General features: G+C 50.5%; 1 long non-coding RNA gene across 1 annotated transcript; it reads right to left on the bottom strand.

Annotated features, from left to right (window-relative positions):
• Window positions 1–2,835: 2,835 nt before the first annotated feature.
• Window positions 2,836–7,675, bottom strand: LOC110343683. Its single transcript, XR_002385997.2, has 3 exons — window positions 7,535–7,675; window positions 6,160–6,362; window positions 2,836–3,059 (listed from the first exon to the last, which is right to left on the bottom strand). It is a non-coding gene; the product is annotated as an uncharacterized LOC110343683 (long non-coding RNA).
• Between the last annotated feature and the right edge of the window lie 6,541 nt (window positions 7,676–14,216).

Raw genomic sequence — 14,216 nt, 5'->3', positions numbered from 1 at the left:
ATGAGACCCTGAGTGAAAGCAGAGCAAAACAAAACACCTCAGGAAAGACATCTAAATGTTGAAACAGGTCACAGAGGCTAAGTCGTGGGTAGGCAGGAAGGTGGGGCCTCAGGGCTGGAGAGATGGCTCAGCAGCCAAGGGCACTGGCTGCTCTTGCAGAGGTCCTGGGCTCAGTTCCCAGGACCCACATGGCAGCTTACCGCTGTCCAGTTCCAGGGATATGATGCCTTTTTCTGAGCTCTGTGGGAACCAGGTACACACATGGTACATATACATACATGCAGGTGCACATGCATCCACAAAAAAATAAATAGGAAAACAGGGTGGGTCAGATTCCATCTACTGGGGGTCTGTGGGTACCTGCCACTCTTAATTTTATTTTCGTATGTACATGTGTGTGCTGTATGTGACTATAGCCCCTCCTCCTGAAAGCCTCCTTTAGGTCCCTTCTCACCTGGTATTTGGCCACAGTGACATGAGCAGTGACTAATGAGGCTCCTACGAGAAGAGTAGACAGGATTAGAAACTGCCCCAAAGACTCGCAGGTCAACAGAACACAGTCATGTGCGCCAGACATCTGGTTCTCGGCACCGGGTCAGCCTCGATTCCTCTGACCCATGAGTCTTTCTTCCCCCAGTGGACAAGACCCTTGGTAATCAACGCAACTTACACAAGCAAACAGAGAGCTTGTTCCGGCACAGGGGTCATTTTGGCTCTGTGTGGCCTTGGGGGGGGGGTTCCCCATCTCTTTTCTGTAGTGAAAAGGTCATGACTCCTGCCCTATGACCTCACGTAAGATGCTGACCATGGGCCTCCTCTTGGAATGGCCGTGTGCTGGCTGGCTGGCTGGTGAAGGCGACAGTGGTACCTATGTAACAGAGAGTAGCTGGGCGGGGGCGTGTATGGTACATGTCGTGGCCGGGCTGTGGACGCCACATTGGCGGTATGTGAGGGAGCCCGTGTGGGGAGCGAGGTGTGTGGGGCTCCAGCGTGGAGTGGCAACCTCATCGACATCCCCCGTGCCTCCTTCCCACCGGCTGCCCACATCTTATACATACCAAGTTCTTACCGCATCAAGAATTCATAATCATCCCAAAATATTCAATGGGGATATGAAATATTTACACACTCGAGGCACCAGACGATGAAACGACTGTGTCCCCGGTCCTAACGGAAACCTCTCTCCTGCAGGGACAGGATGGTGCTGTGAGGGAGGGTGGACTGGGTGGTCTCCATGGGTCCTCTCTCTCCCCAGAGCTCTGGACTCCCAGAGCACACTTTGGGTGTGAGATGTGAGAACAGCATTAGCTCTCAGTCTCCTCCCTGCTCCTCACATGAGAGCCCAAGGGCACACTGGCCTCGGGTTGGCAGGGGACATCTGGGCAGATGAAGTGGCAGGAACCCAGGGGCTTCACTGGAACCTCAAATCCACTCCCCCATCCCGAGTGCTTTGGGGAAGCTCATGTGCCTGCTGGCTTACAGGGACCTCACTCACAGGGACCTTATTAAGTGAGGGCAATCATTTAATAACTTGAGTTCAAAAGGCTCTTCCTTGCAAGGCAGGCATGGTAGCCTGCGATCCCCACACACAGAGGATCCCAAATCCGAAGCCAGCTGTAGTGAGTTCGAGACCAGTCTAAACTACACCGAGAGGCCCTGCCAGCATCCTTCTCTCCCTGAAAAGCACATAATCCCTGGCTTTGAACCGGCTCCACGGTCCTCCGCCCACCGGCCCTGCTCAGCCTGGCATCCCAGCAGCTTGTTCAAAGGTCACCTTGCCCATCCTCCCTGGCAGCCTGGGTCTCCCGTGTGAGCAGACCCCAGCTCTGTCAGCACACTGGGACACACCAGAGCACAGATGGGCCCCCAAGCAGCCCTAATGGCCTCGTCTGTCTAATTAGCATGCAATTAGCCTAATGCATATTTTAACATCACATCAGAGTTGCTCATCAATCATCAGACAGACAGACAGTTGGCCTGCAGAGCCAGGAGGGAAAAGACCTTGCTGGTGACTTCTGAGGGGCCTGTCCCCACTCCCAAGGAGTTACAGGGCTGCCTGGGGGCTGTGCCAAGTCAAAAAGATCAAGTCTTTCCTTCTGGCTCCTATGACAGGAAAGAGACGCCCAGGCCTTAGATTCCCCTCTGCAGCTTAACTGCCCCTTGGGCCCCCAGAATTGGCCGCGTCTTCCTGCTGTTAAAGAAGGTCCCCAGGACGCCACCTCCACCAGGCTGGGAACCCTTCCAGGACAGACTCCTGTCCTCTCTTTCCTCCACCCTTCCCAGAATTCCCAGCCCAGGAATATGATCCAGGACAGAAAGAGCACTTGTCTAGGAGTCCCTGAAAACAGAGAAGAGAAGATGAAGGCTTAAAAAGTAAAGGTGCCACCCAGTGCGGGCTAGCTGGGTGACCCCGAGGAGCTGTCTCGACCTCTTTGAGCCTCCACATTTTCTCAAATGCAAAGAAGTTCTCAGCTTGTCTCCGTTATGGAGTCGGGAGAGAATTGGCTAGTTGGCATTACACTCACTCACTCGGCCTTCAGTTCACAGGCTCCTTTCTGGACTGTGGCCACTCGGCTGCCGATGCCAAGAGAACCCTTGACACCAGTGCTGAGTAGAGGCCTACGTGGGGGGGGGGGGGTAGAAGGCCTTTGTGAGGAGAGACGGGTGCAGTCAGGAGTGGGAGAGGGAGAGCCTTCCTCCTCCATGGGGATGAAGTGGAATGTGACATTGTTCCTGCCAGACCCTGAGCGACAGAACACAGAGGCGCCTAAATATTTCATGGTCAAATTCATCAATAATGGAGACCGAGACTAAATTACATAACTGTCACCTTTCTGTTAAATAATATTTTCTGCGGGGGGCTGGGAGGGGGCCAGGGAGGCCTTTATTACAAGTCATGAATGATTTAGGACAGCAAATAAAGGGGATCTGGAAGGGAAGACAGGGACTTCCAGAATCATCTAACGCGTTGCCCTGCCACAGGGGACAGCTGGACAGACTCGGGGGACAGGCAGAGCGGGTCCTGGCACCTCTACAGAGTGTTAGACAGACCTCTGTCACTGTAACAAAACACCGGAGATAAATCAGTGAAGGAAGAGGAAGGCGGGACCTGTAACATCTCCTGGTTGGGACAATACCCGCCTAAACATGAAGCCCTGGGTTCCGCCTCCCCCACCGCGTGTGGTAGCACAGGCTGGCGGTGATCCAGCCCTTGAGAGGATCAGAGCGGTCAAGGCCATCCTCTATTACATAGTTTGGGGCCATCCTGGGCTACATGAAATCTTGTCTCAAACAGAATATAACAAACCAAAGATAAACAAAGAGGGCTATTGGGGCGGCTCAGCAGCAAGCGTTTGCTGTTCCAGTGTCATGACCTGAGCGAAATTCCCAGGACGCAAATAAAGGAGAAAAGAGAAAAAAGATCCACAAAGGAGTCCTCTGGGTTCCACACATGTGCTTTGGCACATACTTGCTCTACCCTCAACATCTCTCTCTCTCACACACACACTCACACACATACACACACACACACATACATACACACACACACACACATACATACAGACACACAAGAGAGAGAGACATAATAAATTTAATTTTGCTTTGTTTGTTTTTTGAGACAGGGTTTCTTTGTGTAGCCCTGGATGTCCTTACTCTGTAGACCAGGTTGGCCTGGAACTCACAGAGATCCGCCTGCCTCTGCCTCCTGAGTACTGGGATTAAATGTGCATGTCGCTGGGCATTGGTGGCACACGTCTTTAATCCTAGCACTCGGGAGGCAGAGACAGGTGGATCTCTGTGAGTTCGAGGCCAGCCTGGTCTACAGAGAGAGTTCCAGGACAGCCTCCAAAACAATATAGAGAAACCCTATCTCGAAAAACCAAAGGGGGAAAAATGTGTATGTCACCACCACCTGGGTTATAAATTAAAATTTTGTTTTGTTTTGTTTTTGTGTGCCACCAATGCCAGGCATAAATTTTACATTTTTAAAGGAAAGAAAAGGAAGGAAAGAAGGAAGGAAGAAAGGAAATAAATCTGATTGGGTGGTGGTGGCTCATGTCTTTAATCCCAGCACTCAAGAGGCAGAGGCAGGTGAATCTCTGTGAGTTCAAGGCCAGGCTGGTCTACAGAGTGAGTTCCAGGATAGGTCAGGCTATTACACAGAGAAACCCTGTCCTGAAAATCAAACAGACAAAAAGCAAGAACAAAAAAAGAGAAAAGAAAGAAAATCTGATAATGGTGGTACAGGCTGTAACCCCAGCTCTTGAGAGGCTGAGGCAGGAGGATTGCTGCAATAATTCGGTCAACCAGATCTATACACCGAGCTCCAGCTACTGAGTAAGACTTTGCACCAAAAGCAAGAAAAACATCTGGGGAGGTGGCTCAGGGTTTAAAAACACTGGCTGCTCTTGCAGAGGACCCCAGTTTGATTCTCAACACCCATGTGGAGGCTCTGTAACTCCAGTTCCAGGGGATCTGATGATCTTTCCTGGCCTCCACAGATATCAGGCATCCATGTGGCACACACACATGCAGGCAGGCAAAACACTCATATACATACAATAAGAAAATAAATCTAATAGAAATTTAAATGTAAAAATAGGAGAGCATCTTTGTTTACACTGACAGTTTTGTGGCTTGCAACCGGCTGGCCCCATTACTTTGAGGCTGCAGCCAGAGTGTACACCGTAGAAGAAGCCGCTCACTTCATGGCAGCCAGGAAGCAGACAGTGCCAGCAAGGATGGGGTTCACAGTAACTAGAGGCCTTCTTTTTCTTTTTTAAATTTATTTTCATTTCGCATGCATTGGTGTTTTGCCTGCATGTATGTCTGTGTGAGGGTGTCAGACCCCCTGGAAATGGAGTTACAGTCAGCTGTGATCTGTCATGTGCGTGCTGGGGATTGAACCTGGAACTTCTTGAAGAGCAGCCAGGGCTCTTAACTGCTGAGCATTCTAGCTGGAGGCCTTCAGATAGACCCTGCCTCCTGAAGGTTCTACTGCCTCCAAAGCCCACGCCTCTAGTCTATCAGCCTTAAGAACTGTCCAGATGCAAAGCACAGCAGCTGAGCTTTGGAAACTGCCCTGGCTTGCTGGTAAAATGCCCTCCATAGGCCTGTGTGTTTGAACAGGTAGTCTCCAGAGGGTGGCGCTGTTTGTGAAGGCTGTGAAACCTTTGGGAAGCGGGGCCTGGCAGGAGGAAGTGAATCACCTTGGGGCTTTATAACAGAGCCCAGCTTCTGTTCTGTTTCCTGATGGCGGATGCACTGTAAACAGCGGTCTCTCAAACCTGCTGCTACACCTTCCCGGCCACGATGAGGAACCAAAAGAAACCCTCACACACTCACACCAAAAGAAACCCTCTCTCCTTCAGCTGCTTCTTGTCCAGTATTTTACCACAGCAATGAGAAAAGTTACTAATATGGGGACACACCTTCCACAACAGGCTGAGATAATGGTGTACCCACCTTCAGTTTCCCTGGAGAGAAAGATACCCAGAGACACGAGCACCAGCTTCCTGTGCAACAGAGGGGTGCTGTACGAGGGAGGCTCCACCCAAACGGAACCTTGAGCAGGTCTGCCTCCTGTAGCCAGAAACTGTGTCTCCCCTCACCACAGTGTCTCCATCATACCCACAACTCCGGGAGTCCGCAACAGTGCGGTCTGATCCGGTTGGGGGCTCCTGGAAGGCTGGTGTCTGTCCCCTGGTCACATCTCCTCTGTTAGACTAAGGGCTTCTTGAGGTCTAGACTGCACCTTCCCCTTCGTCTCTCAAGTCTGTGTAACTTGAGGGAGGCGCCCAAGACTTACAGCACCACTGTCTGGCAGGGAGGCAGAGTGGCCAGGCTCTGCTGTGGTTCTGGGCCTCACGGCAGGCGAGCCCTCCCCTCCTGGGGAAGGAGTCTCCGTGGGCGTGTGTGCAAACTCACCCTGCACCGTCAGCCCATGTGGGAAGGGTGAGGGTTGGGAATGCTGTGCCCGCTAAGTGTATAATTACACGGTACTTGGGGTAATTTCCCTGTTCCTCAAGAAGCGCACGTTGGCCCTGATTTTCCTATCTGCAGATTGTAAGCTCGTAATTAGTAGCAAATTACCCACACAAGTGACAAATTTTTGTGCTTTCAAGTAAACAGACAAAATACCCACAGTTCATAAATTACCTCTCGGTGCAGCAGGCACCTGGCTCCTGGCAATGCCCGGCCTGCCCACACATGGCAGAGAAGAGTCAGCGAGAGGCGCCTGGCTACACGTGGGGAGGAATGGGGACGGGCTCTTCTCTACACTCGACTCTTCCCGTGTGCAGACCAACAGGACGCCAGCAGGTCACTCGCTGGGGAAGCTTCACGGGGCTCTGGCAAGGGCTCTAGACATGAGGGTGTTGGCCTCAGCTTCAGCGTTAAGTGGGTGCCTGTAACCCACCCGTCACTCCGAATTTCATTGGTTTTTCTTCCAGCTGATACCACCTCTCTGGGTACCATGTGGGCAGAATACAGGCCTTTGTTTTGTTTAGGCAGAGTTGGCCTCAAAATTGCTGTGTAGCTGAGGCTGGCCATGTCTGTAATCCCAGCACTTGGGAGGTGAAGGCACGAGGAACAGAAGTTCCAAGTCATCCTTGGTTATATAGCAAGTTTGAGCCTGAACTGCATGAGATGGTGTTTAAAACGTGAAAAAAAAAAAAGAGACAAATACAAATCCTTGAACTTCAACCACGGGCAGTTTGGAGTTCAAATCTTGGCTCTATTCTCTTTTCGCTGTGTGACCCTGAGAGTCTGGTAACTTCTCTGTGCCCTTAGCAGTGGTTCTCAACCTGTGAATTGTGACCCCTCTGGGGGTCAGATATCAGATGTCCTGCATATCAGGTGTTTACATTATGATTCAAAACAGAAGCAAAATTACGGTTATGAAGTAGCAACAATTTTTTTTTTGATTTTTCAAGAAAGAGTTTCTCTGTGTAGCTTTGGAGGCTGTCCTGGAACTCGCTTTGTAGACCAGGCTGGCCCTAAACTCACAGAGATCCGCCTGCCTCTGCCTCCCGAGTGCTGGGATTAAAGGCGTGCGCCACTACTGCTCAGCTGCAACAAAAGAATTTTGGGTTGGGGGTCGCTACAGCATGAGGAACAGTATTAAAGGGTCACAGCGTTAGGAAGGTTGGGAACCGACGCCTTATGGGTTCGTGTCTTACATAGGGTTGTAAGGATTAGATGACATAATGTGTGCAAAATTCTTATCAGTCTCTTGCACACAGCAAGTGTTCAGCTGAGTTTCATTTATCACTGCTAATGCTCAGTTTGTTCGAGTCAGTTCTTAATCCCCTGTGCTGGTCCCAGCTCCCACAGTCTGAGTCTGAGAAGCACTCATTCGACAGACACTGACGTTGCCTGTTCCCCTCCAGTCCCCTAGCGCCATCTGACCTGTGTGGTGTCCCTCCCCTCCTGGCACACATGTGCCCTGCCACCCTGCCTGACCCCAGGGTCATTATTTTTAAAATGGGAATTCTCGCTGCGCCAGGCTGACAAGGGTAGCATTGTGAAATACCTGGTAAAGGCGTCTGGTGTGTCACAGTGCCCGTCACTAGTCCCCGTGTGCGTGGAAGTCTGCTACACCGATGACTTCCAGCGGAGCGTGCCTAGTCACAGCCCTACGTGCTCCCGTCTCACGTGACTCCGGGCTGGCTTACTCGAGACTGGGACAGGAGTCTTGGGCTAATTCCTGCCTGGGATTTAGGAAGGCGGGGCGGCCTGGTGAGCTGTTGCTGACTGGCTGGTACCAACAAGGTCAGGGCTAATTGGTAAATCTGAAGGAATTTTTATGAGCTGACTGATAATGAACTGGTAACTCACAGTAAATCTTTTGTTGTTGTTTTGGAGACAGGGTTTCACGTAGCTTAAATTTGTCTCCAATTCACTATGTAGTCAAGGCTGGCCTTGAACCCCTGACCCTTCGAATCTCTGCCTTTGGAATGAGCCGGATAAGAGCACTTATACCATAGAAACTGGCAAATACTCTAAACCAAAGACTCTTCCTTCTTGCCCTCCATTGTTTGTTTGTAACTCAGAGTCTCACTCTAGCCCCAGCTGACCTGGTACACATTTTATACAGCCTCTGCCGCCTTCAAATTCGCAGAGATCTTTCTGTCTAAGCCTTCCAACTGCTGACCCGATGAGCCTTCACACTTCTCTCTCTCTCTCCCTCCCTCCCTCCCTCCCTCCCTCCCTCCCTCCCTCCCTCCCTCCCTCTCTCTCTCTCTCTCTCTCTCTCTCTCTCTCTCTCTCTCTCTCTCTCTCTCTCTCTCTCTCTCTCCCTATCTAGTAGCTTCCATTTCGGAGCTCCAGTGAGGCTGACGTGGCATCTGAGCAGTTCCGTGCTAGCCTCTTTCCCTCTGCTGTTGTTTCAGCAAGGACACTGCCCCCCACTCCCCGTGGAGAGCCCAGGGCACAGGGCGAGGTCCTGAGATCCCTGAGGTGACAGCCAGGAATCCAGGCATCTGACTTGAACTTTCCACCTGGCTCTAACCCATGGTCCTCCTACCTGGGGCATCACCTGGGAAGGAAGCAGCTGTAGACGCTGCATCCCAGGAGTCAGCTCACCCTAACCCTAACCCTGCAGGGTTATGATCGAATAAAACCCTCTTGTTTTAAACCAGGAGGCGTGGGGTGTGTTGTATCGGAGCCATAGATAGCGGAACCCACCGTCATGTGTCCCTAAGACAAAGAACCAGACAGCCCCGACACCCTGGTTTCTTTATTATGTGACCTGCCCCCCCATACCTTTCTGTAGTTCCGGAGGGTCCAGGAAGCCCAAAGAAAGGATGCTCTGAATGGGACAGTGTTGCTTGCCCGAGAGCCACACCCATCTTGCAGAGATCCCAGGCAGCATCCGGCTCACCCTCCTCCACAGGACAGGCAAGGTGAAGGGATATGGAACGTGGGTGTTCACTGGGGATCTGAGACAGGGCGCTGAGTCCCCTCCCTTTCCTGTTGACATTTGCGGAGGACTAAATTAGGAGACAGGTAAATGCTATTCTTTTCTCCTCCTGGGGACCAGGGAGGAGGGAGGCAGGCTCCCCTGATTCTGAGTGCTTCAGGCTTAGGAAGTTCTTTGGGGTCTAGCGTGACGCAAGCCTTCCAGGTGTTGGGCTGTTCCCCTCAACCACTGTTACTGAGACTGGAGTAGGGCAACTACCCTCAGGCCAAACTAGCATCCCAGTGCTGGGATAAGCTCAAGGCCGTCTACCTCAGGCATCATTATCCATCAGTGATGTGTTTCCAGCTTCCCCACTGAGCCTCATTTGGGAAATTTGGGAATGGGAAAGTGGAATTCCTGAGAACTCTTGGAAGTTTCTGATATCATACACTATTGTGTATTTCTCTCCATCTCACTGTTTTTAAATAATGGTGTGTGACTGTAGATAATAAACAGTCCCGTCAAGTTTCAAAGTAATGTTCAAAATCTCAGAGGTTACTTAAAAAAAAGACATAATATGAAATGCATGGACTGTTATTACTAAGAGCCACTCTGTTTTCACAAGATTATATTTTAATAAAACATAAAATAGTTCTCTACACGGTGTAGATGTTGGGCCAGCAAAACCCATCAAAATAAGGAAATACTGTTGGGTGGTGGCGCACGCCTTTAATCCCAGCACTCGGGAGGCAGAGGCAGGCGGATCTCTGTGAGTTAGAGGCCAGCCTGGTCTACAGAGCCAGTTCCAGGACAGCCAGGGCTACATAAGAAAACCCTGTCTTGAAAAACAAAACAACAACAAAAATAAGGAAATATAAAAATCACAACTAATAGCTGGGAGTGGTGGTGCACGCCTCCCTGTGTAGCCCTGGCTATCCTGAGTCTCTCTATGTAGACCAGGCTGGCCTCGAACTCACAGAGATACTGCAGCCTGCCTCTACCTCTTGAGTGCTGAGATTAAAGGTCTGCACCATCACATTAGGTTAATGATTATTTTTTTTATTGTGTAATGAAAACTTTAAAATCCAGACAGCAAGTCATTAGCTAGCCCAGGAGTCATGATCTCTGTCTTGAAACAAATATTCCAAACACAGAAAGCAAAAATTCTGGTGGTGCCTCAGGGGTGAGGGGATGGGTGGGGGTGGTGTTGACATAGCTGGAGTGACCAAGGCTGTGTCTAATGAGCACTTTTAATGTGGTGACTCGGATACTCAAGACTCTTCACAAACAATGAATCGCGTTTATTGTCTGCAAGCCCAGGTTTCATTTCTGTCACTGAAATCGATGCCACTTCCGCTCATTCATATATTGAATCCGCTTCTGAGTTTGGGGCCGAGAATTCCACAGCATTCCTAGTTTTTTTTTCTCTTTGCATTTCGTTCATAGTTAATATTCAATCACCGGAAAAAGGCAGTGCCCGTGACAGGATGGTATTTGAAGAATGGTAACATTTGGGTCTCCCCGCAAGGTTAGCGGCACTATGCATACAAAAATTGCCAATTTAGGGGCTTAGTCTGCTTCTAAAACCTATTTCCTGAAATATTGCCCACAGGATCTGCATAATGTATGCTATGCAAATAAACTTATTAATATTTATTTTATTTGGAAGATTGACTCGCCGTTGGCAGTAGACAGGGCCACAAACATGCATTGACATAAAGGCGGCGCTGGCGAGGGCGGTAAGGAGGACCCCTGATGAGGTGGCCACTTCCTCCCCCCATGGACTCTTGTCCCCCAGTTCCGGGAATACTGCTTTAACCTTCAACTCCACGTGTCCAGGATTCTGACGCCTGTTTTCAATTTAGCAGAAAGGGATTCCTTTGAACTGTAAACATTCCCCCTGTGGATTATGAGACTCCAGCCCTCAAGGAGAACTTTCAACACCTCTCTCCATTTTTCAGAATTTGAGATTTGCGAAAAGATAATTTCCTGAGAAATGCCAGGGAGAAATTGCCGCACTGTGGCATTGGGACAATCAGGGTGGTAGTAAGGAGAGCCAAGGGGGGCGGGAAATGTCCAGGGGACTTCCTCGTCCTATTAGGTCTGCAGCATGGTTTCAGGGTGTGGGTTTCCTCTGGGGAGAGTGAATTGAGCATGCCCGTCCCCAGGCAGGAAGGATGGTTGTGGTCCCGGCCTGGGGAAGGTAGCAAAGGGAAGGCTGGGCTTGGGGAGGAGAAAGACCCCGTGACTTTGATGGTGCTGTCTAGACTGCTGGGCTCTCAAGACACTGTTTCTCAAGGACCTGGTTTAGCCTGCTTACCATGGTCTCCCTGACCTCTGGGGCACCCATGAGATAGACTTCACTGTACTGGAGACCCCTAAGGTCAAGTTTCCGGTCTAAACCCGCAATGGTCCATCTTCACAGTCAGACTGACCCTCCGGGGTGTGTCTGTGACGGTGTTTCCGGAGAGGCTTAACTAAGTTGGAAAGATCCACACTAAGTGTCAGCCACACCATCCCACGGGCTAGAGTCCTGAGCCGAATTAAAAAGGGCAAAGGAGGAACCCAGCTGGGCACCAGCGTGAATTCTCTGCTTCCTGGTGGCAAATGCAGCAAAGCCAGTCACCTGACAGTTCTGCTGCCATGATGGTCTGTTTCCCCTCAAACCGTGAGCCAGAATATACCCTTCCTTCCTTCCTTCCTTCCTTCCTTCCTTCCTTCCTTCCTTCCTTCCTTCCTTCCTTCCAAGTTCCTTAAGTTGCTTTGGTCAAGTCACAGCCATGAGAAAAGCTCTAAAGCCAGGTGAAGGCCAGTGGGAGACTTTAGCAACCCCCAATAGACAACACTACCCAAGGCTTAGCCTTCCCCAGACAAAAGGTTAAAATTACCCTGCCTGAGGAAGAGCTGACTAGCTGAGGTGCTTATGAAGACAAATGGGGGAGAGGATGAAATGACAAATAAATGCCAATTACCAGCCTGCAGTCTGCTGTGGAAATAAGAACTATTGTATGCACCTGGATGCCACTGCTAGCTTTCTTGTGGGTATTCATCTGCTTTAACGAAGCTTCCTTTGCTCGCCCTGCCCACTGCTGTCCTATGGGGATGCTTTTGACAGTGATATTTGGAACCCACTACACAGATTATAGAATGAGGGGTGGGATCGTGGTGGATTAAGGGGAGAATGAAATTCCTTTGTCATCCTGGGCAGTGACCAGTGACCGGTAGAGATTTGGCTGGTTCCCTTTGGGGGGAAGGAAGAGGGAACTTTCTCTGGCAGGGAGACTGTATTGTCAGGAGGAAGCAGGTGTTGGCGGTCATGACAGGCACGTTGAAGAATGAACAACAGAGGCTGGAGAGGTGGTTAGAAGTTACGTGCTGCTCTCTCAGAGGACGTGGGCTTGGTTCCCAGCTCCCACACAGCAGCTCACTCCAGTTCCAAGGAACCCAGTGCCTTCTTCCGGCCTCTACAGGTACTCTCTCTGCTTCTCAAATGTTGAGGTTACGGGTATGAGATACCATGGCTGGCCTCTGCCAACGACCTCTGAAAAATTAATTTTGCCCTATGAAGTGTTTAGTCTGTGTGTATGTCTGTGTACCAAGTGTGTACCTGGTGTCCTCGGAGACCGGAAGAGGGCATCAGATGCCCTGGAACTGGAGTTACAGGCAGTTGTGAGCCACCATGTGAGTGCTGGGAATTGAACCCGGGTCCTCTGCAAGGGCAGCCATGAATCTTACCATTAGAGCCATCTCTCCGGCCCCTCTGCCTAGAACTGTTAAACCCTCTTCCTTTCCTATAGAAAACCCCCAAGGGCTTTCTGTGTATCCCTGAACACCAAGTGCCCTGTCTAGGTGGTCACACACCCTCTTTCAGGATGGGGATGGCCCTTGTTCCTGGGCCTGTGTCTTCCCAGGGCAGGCATCCTACTGATAAAAGGAGAAAAGGTCCGAGTCGGCTTGGGGTTTCGGTCCATGCTCAGCTTCTGCCGTTGTTTCTGGGCCTGTGATGAAGCCGAACGCCACAGAGGCGACTGTGTGGTAAAGCCAAGCAGTTTGCCTCATGGCAGACAGGAAGCCGAGAGATAAACACAGGAAAAGGCCTGGACCCCCCCTAAGACAGCACCCCCCGGGTGATCTAATTCTTCTGCTTAGGCCCTGACTCCTAAAGTTTCTAGAGCCTTCCAAATCAGTACCACCAGCTGAGAAACAAGGCTTCAACACATAAACCTGTAGGATTTTTTGTTGTTTTTGTTGTTTGCTTGTTTTCAAGACAGGGTTTCTCTGTGCAGCCCTGGCTGTCCTGGAACTCGATCTGTAGACCAGGTTAGCCTGAACTCACAGAGATTCATCTGCCTCTGCCCCCTGAGTGCTGGGCTTAAGGACTTGCACCACCACCCCTAACAAGCCTGTGGGATGTTTTATATTCAAACCATAGCATGTTATCCCTGATTCCCAAAGGCTCATATCCACTCCATCATGCAAAATAGACTTAACTCACCTCCAACGGGCTCCCAAATTTGAACAGTTCCAACCTCACTCAAAAGTTCAAGTCCAAAGTCTCCCTTGGGACTCAAGGCAAACTCTTTGTGGGGAGCCTGGTTACGAATGAAATGAAGTGGTGGCTGGAGAGATGGCGCCCTGGTTAAAAGCGCCGGCTGCTTTTGCAGAGGACTCGGTTTGGCTCCCAGCACCTATACGAGGCAGCTCGCAACTGTCCGTAACTCCAGTTCCAGGGCATCTAAGCCCCCTTCTGACCTCTGACCTCTGGGGCCCTTCATGTACTCTGCATGCACAGATACATGTGAGCAAAGCACTCATACACATAAAGTAAATAAACATGTTCTGTTCTCCTATGAACAAAACACAGGGTAAGCCTATCCTTTTTATTTACTATTTATTATTTTAGACAGGGCTTCACTAGGTAGCCCTGGCTGACCTGGAACTGGGTATGTAGACCAAGCTGGCCTTGAACTCAGAGATCTGCCTGTCTCTGCCTCTTAAGTGTGGAATTAAAGGCATGTACCCACCACACCTGGTTATGTCCCCAGCACCTCTCCAAATAGCACCCCAGATGGGGACCAGGGTTAGGACATGTAGCCTGTGAGGGACATTTCATTAAAACAATCACAGCAAAGTCTATTCATTAAAACATAAAAAAGGGGGGAGCTGGAGAGATGGCTCAGAGATTAAGAGCACTGGCTGCTCTCCCAGAGGTCCTGAGTTCAATTCCCAGCACCCACATGGTGGCTCACAACCATCTGTAATGAGATCTGGTACCTTCCTCTGGCTTGCAGGCATACATGCAAGCAGAACACTG

This window comes from Mesocricetus auratus, unplaced genomic scaffold (genome assembly GCF_017639785.1).
Source record: "Mesocricetus auratus isolate SY011 unplaced genomic scaffold, BCM_Maur_2.0 Super-Scaffold_100027, whole genome shotgun sequence".
Lineage (NCBI taxonomy): Eukaryota > Metazoa > Chordata > Mammalia > Rodentia > Cricetidae > Mesocricetus > Mesocricetus auratus.
Note: the sequence above shows the minus strand (reverse complement) of the source record. Positions and strands in the feature narration are given on the sequence as shown.